The sequence below is a fragment of the Thalassophryne amazonica genome, chromosome 12, assembly GCF_902500255.1.
Source record: "Thalassophryne amazonica chromosome 12, fThaAma1.1, whole genome shotgun sequence".
NCBI lineage: Eukaryota > Metazoa > Chordata > Actinopteri > Batrachoidiformes > Batrachoididae > Thalassophryne > Thalassophryne amazonica.
This window is the reverse complement of record NC_047114.1, coordinates 10,235,979-10,244,898: the sequence shown is the minus strand read 5'-3', so window position 1 is coordinate 10,244,898 and position 8,920 is coordinate 10,235,979.

The following is an 8,920-nucleotide window of genomic DNA, read 5'->3' as shown; positions in this document are numbered from 1 at the left end:
TGATTACACTATCTTTAAAAGCTTTTATCTAAATCAACGAAATCTCATGCTTTTTTTTTTTTTTGGTTATTTTTTAATGACAACAAAGGTCACAGTTACAGTGAATGCTGAAAAGCAACGCATATGCAGTGGCATAGTGACAACAAAAAAGTCATAGTTAAATGCAATGTTAGTTATGAAAACACAAGCCATCACAGTGGCAAAGCGCAGTGCACTTAAGCTCTGCCTTGAAACTTTGCACTTCCCACTGCATCCCTTCTTGCATCCACAGCAGAGGCGTTAACGACAGGCCCTGGTAGCTTCTGGTGATACAAGAAGTTCAGCTATGGTGTTGTATCCTGCTCCATCTCTGCCACGTGTTGAATTAGCTGGACATTTCAGTATCTCATCTCTATCTTCCTGACACAGAATACATTTATTCCAGTCTGTGGTCAGGCACTGTGTATCTGACATTCCAGGCTCAGTAGGGTCCACTAACTTGAATAATTTTGCCATTGACTCACAATTCACTATGCTACTTAAAGAACAGTACGTACTAGCTCTAGCACCACCAATTCAGCATCAGCTGAAACCACCGGGAAGGTTTGGCAGCTGCCAGCACAGTCACATGGAAGAGTACAGTCAGCTGCAGCAGGCCAGTCAAGGTCAGCTGTCGGCCGAAAGCATACAAATGCACATCCAGATTAGTACCCAAATTTTAGATTGGCATTGGACCCAAAAGAACTGATACCGATGTTTTAACCAATGAGCTAACATTTTCAAATCAGTTTGAGATATGGTGCATATGTACTCACAGCCCCTTCATAAATGTCTGCTACTCAGCTAGATTGCTGATGTTAGCCAAATATGTTAGCTAGCTAGCTATCTTAATCATGAGGATTAATACAGTGCCCGTACAAATGTATTTAATTAAAAACATTCACATGTTCAGTGTTGGGTATTGAGAAAAAACTTACAATGTGTGGAAGTGCTCAGCAATCAAATCTGCGCCAACAAGTCTTGCTGCAGAAAATAGTGGATGACAAAAAGCTGTTGCAGGTCACACTATTTTTAGAGCTCCCTCTATTGGATGTTGTCCTTTCAGCTGCTCCTGTTTTTAGTTGGGGTCGCTGAAGCGGATACAGACAGATCCGCATTGGTATTTAGCACAGGTTTTATGCTGGATACCCTTCCTAACGCAACTCCAGTTTTACCTGGAGAAACACACACAGCCGCTTGTGTTCCAAAGAGGTCTCCCATCCAAGTAGCTTCTGATATCTGAAGGGATCAGGCTTACACAGAGCAGACTGGCTACAGAGCTCCCTCTATTGGATAATTCTAGTAAATAGCAATTAATGAAACATTGGGAAGTAGGGTACTGTGCTGTATTCTCATTAGTCACAGTTTGAAAACATAAAATCACCAATATTACATATTTTAAAGGTTTTACAATTATTTAGTAACCCGAATGCTAGCCATGTGTTGTTACTTAGGTGCCAACATATTGTAAATAGTACTACTGCATTCCTCATCCTTGAATATGCGGGATTAGCCACCGAAATCAAGAGCCATGGTGATCTAGAGCCTGGCTTGGTGGTTAGAATTAGTGCCTTGTTGCAAGAAGGTCGTGGGATCGCTTCCTGTCCTTTCTGTGTGGAGTTTGTGTGTTCTCCCTGTCTGCGTGAGTTTCCTCCGGGCACTCCGTTTTCCTCCCACAATCAAGAACATGCTTATTTTGGGTCTGACCAAGGCAGCATCACTACATCTGGAGTTGGTCCCTGGGTACCGGATTGTGGCTGCCCACTGCTCCTAGTGGTTGGATTGTGTCTAACTGTAATTCAGACAGGTTAAATGCAGAAGACAAATTTAGTTGTATGTGCATATGTACACCCTGGTCAGAATGATGATAAGGGTAGTATTTCATTTGGCTGCAACAGTGTGAATGGCATTCACAAGGATGGTCATGAAATTTTGCAAAACCTACGCAGGCATTTACATTATCCTCACATGAGTTGCAAGGTGTTGCTCTCATGTCAACTGAATTTTGAATATGTCAAAAACAATTGCATGATATATTTTCCCTTTAGGCCCTGGGATAGACTGTCACAGTAAAAGTGGACTGTATACAAATAATGAATGTTTGTGAGTGCAATGGTAAGAATGCTTCATGAGCTGAACGATGAAATATTTCATTCAACGACTTTGTTTCATCTGTGCTACTTTTAAACTTGGACAAGACTGAAATGATGGTTCTTGGTCCAGCGAGAAATCAGCATCAATTTGACCAGCTAACACTTAAACTAGGCTTGTGTATCATACATCACACTGACAAAGTGAGGAACCTTGGGGTGATTTTGATCCTACACTGTCTTTGACCTCCACATTAGAGATATTACGAGGACTGCTTTCTTCCACCCGTGAAACATAGCAAAGATTTGTTCCATCATGTCTATGGCTGATGCAGAGACCCTGATTCATGCATTTGTCTCTTCTAGATTGGGCTACTGCAAGTTCTGTTTTCTGGTTTATGGCAGTCCAGTATTAGGGGTCTCCAATTATATCAAAATGCTGCTGCCAGACTCTTGACAAGAAGCACAAAGTTTGACCACATTACACCCATTTTGGCTTGTGGAGGCAAAAAGGACTTTAGACCAAGCTGTCTGAGGCTGTTTGTGGAAATAAAAAGTCAGGGAATTGACAGACTGTCAATCATACAGACTTTTAATTTGAAGCTTTGAAGTCACACACAAGGTCAGAATGCATGCAGCAAAATCTGAAAAAGTGTGAGCCCAAGGTAGTTCGAAAAGCACTCTTTTGTATCCTAAGCCAGAGCGGGGTGGCACAGCAAGCAGTCATGCACACATGAATGCATTTTGCCAGTAATTAAAACTGTTTCAGCTTTCCCAAAAACTCCCGCTGAAGAATGCTCTTATTACAGTTTCTGCTGTGGAAGAGATGGGGAGTATGGTCAGGCAGAAATGATGTGGTTATCAGTACAGCTGTAGTTGCTCAGCACATTAGGTTAAGGTTACATAAGGGCATTTTAGTACAGAGTTAGATGCAAAGGTTTTAGGTAGGCTATGTGTAAAGCATGAAATGAAAATTTTTTACATTACAATTCCTCACTTTTGATCATATATGATCATACAAGTGAGTCAAAATTGTAAAACAAAAGAATCACACTCATAAAAAGAAAGAAATCAAACATTCTAATAACATCAAGCTTATGCACAAAGGAAACATTGGTAAAAACATCAACATCATTACACCCATCATCTGGTTTCAAATGACGCATCATAAACAAGTTTCACAGAAATTTACGTTTTTTGTGGGACCTATAAGAGACCACCAAAGAATGACAGAATAGGAGGAATGCAAAAATGCAAAACATCATTAATACAAAATAATGTATTTCCAGGTAGGAGTGGGGTCGGGTATCGGGAACCTGTTCTTTTCGAGAATCGTTAAGAAATGATTCAATCCACTGATATCAATAGCTTTTTTGTTTAACAATTCCCTTATTGGTCCTTCAGAGCGGCCATTGTTTTTGACGGCATTTGTTGGGAAAATGATCATTTCTCTACGTTGATTGCAGACCCTGCAGCAGATCTCTAATCAACTGCTTCTGCAGTGTGGCTCTGCTTTGAATCTTCATCAATCAGTGCTCTGACCTATTGCTTCATTGGTTCTTTCCTTCGCTGCTTTTCAGAAGTAGCAAATCTGCTTCTTAACCCCTCTCAAAGCCATTAAAATACATCAGTCAGTCATTTTTGTGTGGATGAAAGTCACTAACTTGGTCTCCTGTATTATTGCGAGAAAGAAACGAGAATCGTTCTCCATTCCGTTCACACAGCTCCAAACGCTGCACGCGGCTCTCTGCCGAGTCAAGTTAGCAAGATAGAGTCCGGTTGGAATTAATAACTACAAAGTGACTCTCCATTTAAAATAAATGACACCTCTTTCCAAATGTTGTAATACAAACAATAAACTGCAATCGATCACAACTTTTTTTCCTCACAAAATGAGACATCCTGCGCTGATGTGCAGCAGTGGGTTGAGCTCAGCACAATGGCATGGAGTGACATTCATGACAAAATGTCTGAAAGGAAATGCTTTTGACAAAAACAACAGATTTTGTTTATTTCTATTTATGTCCAGAGATCAAGGATCCAGTGACCAATTTCATATTTATTTACTTTAAGAATCAATAAAAATGTTGTTGACATAGAAAACCTGTAAAGCCTACTTTTAGTACACAGAAAATACACAAGAGGTATCGATAAGGGAATCGATAAGGAATCAGATCGATAAGCGGAATTGATAATGGCATCAAAGAGATGAAGGGTCCAGTGACCAATTTCATATTTATTTACTTAAATAACTGCAAAAGATGAAGCAAAATGGCTTTCAAAAGGATTGAAACCAGGGGTCCATGAAGGATGGAATTCAATTATTTTCGAATCTTAGATTATATTAGCACAGACCAGTTATACACAAACAATGAATCACTCATACTGTCTTTGAACAGCATACACTAATCTGATTCATTTTGAGAGAAGGAAACTTTAATTTCCTTGCCTGTGCAAGTTAGAACAGTGTTGCAAGAAAACAAAATGTCTCTGCCCAACAAACTGATGGGGCATTTTTGAGACATTCGCCCTATTGACGTATCCCATAATCCCTTGCGTGCCAGAGAGTCGCTGCAGTCAAACAACAACATATACAGAATCAACACGACAGTTGTAAATTAATATTATACTACAAAAATTTTTTTATGCTTTTTGTCACGTTAATAAGAGACTGCATGCATGATATCCTGAAAACTTCCTAAAACAATTATAACAAATAATCCGTGTCTGCTACGTTTAATCTGCGTGGAATTTAATAGGCACAAACTGAATTTCAGAAATATTATATATATTAGTCTGGAACAAAGAGGACAAACAGTGTTGTAAAGAACAATAATCAAGACGTTAAAGAGCAAACTTCACTTCCCCCAGAACGACATGATCAGGAAGCGAGCGTAGCTCACAGCAGCTCCCATTGAATATAACGGAGAGACAGCCTGTGATTCTCGCATGTTTACATAAAATAAACACAATAACAACGTCTATAAACCCAGAGGGTTTTAGGCACAATATAAAAATAGTTTTATGTTGCGATGTTAATGGTGTTGTCTGTGTGCAGCGGTTAAAGTGAAGCCCGATCGGAGTGTCTCAATACAGTTCTCAATGTTACTGAGATCTCGCAGAGTGGCAGCCTCTCTGAGGTTTTGCGGGATTTGAAATGTCAATAGGGCGAATGACAAACTGATGCTGGAAATGGTAATTTCCTACTTCCCAATGACACAGAATAAAGACACCATTACAATTTTGGTATCTACAGTTGCAGAAACTCAAAACTCAAGTGTTTTTTTCTCTTTTGCAAATTCTTCTTCTTCAGAATTGTAACATTATTCATGTAACTTTTGATATTAATATTTGAAACAAAGGAGTGTTTATATATATATATATATATATATATATATATATATATATATATATATATATATATATATATATATATATATATATATATATACACACACACACAACCCCAATTCCAATGAAGTTGGGACGTTGTGTAAAATGTGAATAAAAACAGTAATGTACGACTTAAGTTCAACAGTTTGGGGTCTCTGTTGTCGTATTTTGTGCTTCATAATGCACCACACGTTTTCAATGGGCGACAGGTCTGGACTGCAGGAAGGCCAGTCTAGTACCTACACTCTTTTACTACGAAGCCACACTGTTGTAACACGTGCAGAATGTGGCTTGGCATTGTCTTGCTGAAATACTTATAAGGTTTTGAATAATCAGGTCCCATCTTATCTTAGGGACCTCTTAGTACCATATCAGTTATTCACAAAGCAGTGATCCTTGCCCCATCTTTGTTTGTGAACATCTGAACCTTTTGGGGATGCTCCTTTTATACCCAATCATGACACTCACTCCTCCCTTGAATTAATCCCTTGAATGAATCACACTCATTAGTGTCCTCAGTTCCCAAACACTTATTGAGTGTTGTTAGAAGGAAAGGTGATGTAACACATTGGTAAACATACCACTGTCCCAGGTTTTCTGAAACGTGTTGCAGGCATCCATTTCAAAATCACCAAATATTTGCACAAAAATAAAGTTTATCAGTTTGAACATTAAATATCTTGTCTTTGTGGTGTATTCAATTGAATATAGGAAGAGGATTTGCAAATCATTGTATTGTTTTTATTTACATTTCACACAACCTCCCAACTTCATTGGAATTGGGGTTGTATGTATTCATACATTTTAACAACGTGAAAGCCACCAGACCAGCTAGAACAAAACCATGGGTTCCTGGACAGTTGCCTCTGTGTTTCCTCTCACTGGCTTTATTTCTTCCGCAGCTTACAGTCATTTTGACACTGCTGAGTCCAACTTTACACTTTGTGTTTGTCCGTTTGTCTGCAAAATCGCTCTTTTGCACATTAAACTGTTTGATTTCAAAAGAATGAACTGAAAAACAGATCGTTGTTAGTTTGCAGCCCTCATAATAACTTCAGTCACAGCTCTTGGCCTAAATGTAGAGTTGCGCAGATAAATCAAAGGAAAAAAAATTCAGAAGGGGAGGTTTGTTTTAATGTGATGAGACTGAACACAGGGTGAGCTCATGTGATCCCATCTTCCACCTGTACTGGACACAATTCTGAGCTAAACCACATCTGATCCTTCAGACTAAATGCTTGCTAAGTGAAAATCTTTAAAATGGATCGTCATCCAACTGGATGTGATGTGTTTTTTATGCACGGCGCTGATCTGTCAGCGTGTGATGGGTCACCGAGTACACGCTTTGAACGGATTTTGACATTTTCAAATATTATGCACAGTCAGTGGCTGCAGAAGAGTTTTCTGCCTACCAGCGTGGCCTTGCCCGGTGATGTCATTGAGATTTCTTCTGTTGTTTACATGCGTTGTGAGACAGCAGAACTCCGCTGGCACCACGGTACATTCTGGGAAGCACAGGGGGCCGCCAGGGGGATTGTGAGAAACGCTGAAGTACCGCTTGAAATAAGCCAAAAATTTTTTTTATGTGATTTCAGCATGCGGGCAGGGATGATAAACTAATGTTTATTTTTGTTGTCGTTTTGTTTTTATGGGGCCTACACATGAGATCCTGAAAACTCATCCACACACCTTTTAATTCTTTGACTCAGTTACAGAGGGAATACCTAATAATATTAAATTTCGTAAAGTGTGGAAATATCTATTTTCTAACACGATACATGTTTAAGTTAGCAATGCTAACTAATGTTTCAAAACTTAGAAAACAGTTTTTACTGAATGCGTATAAAACAAATAGTTTCCTCTCTGTATTTAAATTTTAGCAGTTTGTTGTGTGTGTATATAACCAGTGTGCTATGTACACCACTGACGTGTAAATTAAGATTTAGTGCACTACTATGTGCACCACCCTCATCTACACAAATTTAACGTATAATATTAAATGCAATGTGGCTTCCTCTGCTCTTTCCGGGTCAAATTTGAAAAGCCTTCTGATAAAGTCAGATTTCACAGGTAAACATTTGATCCAAACTAGCAATACTTTGAAGTTTCTTACCGCATAAACTGCCCACACCATCCCAAAATGCAATATGGCTGCCTCAGCTGGTGCATCACACTCTCATGAGCGCCACTAACTTAGCTCATGACAAGCCAAAAGTGAATGCCTTCGTTGTGGCCGAACAACTGTCCAGTTTCTGGGTATTCTGTGTTAGTACACACCTGTGGCCGACGTGTTTGATGAATTCCTGCTCAAAAAATAGTTCCCAGATAATTGTGATATATTCCTGTGAGATGAGTATATCTCATCTAAATCAATTCTAAAATTTACCAGTAATAAAATTATAAAGATAACTGAAGTTTTAAGAATGGCCATAATAAATATTTAAGAAACTTAAAGTTTATGAGCAACTTCACCTGTCTTTGCTCAAGCACATTGCATAAATATTGACACAGTGGAGTTTGATGCGGAAGAGTTCAGAAAGATATGATTGGAATGTTTTGGTTACCATTTACAGTTGGCGATGAAAGACTTGGGTGTTAACTTTGTGTTAAAGTCAGGACAAGAAGCTGCACTGAAAGAGATCTATCTGGGAAGAGACACATTCTGTGTTTTTGCTCCAAATGCTTATGGAGCTAAATCCAGGCCAAAAAAGTTTTGTAATCTGAAAATAAAAAAGATTGAAAAAATAAATTTTGAAACTGAAAATTAAAATTTTGTAATATGAAAATAAAAAAGATTGAAAAATATATTTTGAAACTGAAAATTCAGTGTTTGTTCTTGAATTTTATAATCATTTAAGAAAAAGATCTGAAGGTGAAAAAAGAAATATGAATGAAAATAAATTATTTGATCAAAGCTGAATCAAAAATGTATTTAAACTGAAAAATATATATCTTACACTTGTTTTTATTTTGATAATACTTTTTAAATGATTATAAAATTCAAGAACAAAACTTTAATTTTCAGTTTCAAAATTTATTTTTTCAATCTTTTTTTATTTTCAGATTACAAAACTTTTGGCCTTGATGTAGCTTCGTACACGCTGAGCAGTGTGGCGAAAGTAGTCCGGCGAGCTCAATCTGTGGGCGAGCTATCCCACAATTCCAAAATAGCAGAGATGTCGGTCCAGGGTGGTGGTGCGTGATGCCGATGAGCAATATACACCAGGTGGTGCAAAATACGCATCCATAATGGCGCAATATACAAATATATAACAACAATAATAATAATAATTACTATTATTATTATTATTATTTTTAATTTTTAATTCTTCTTCTTCTTGTTGTTTAATGGCGGTTGGGAACCAGCTTCTATGGAGCATTACCGCCACCAACTGGACTGCAGTGTTGGTCAGGAGGCT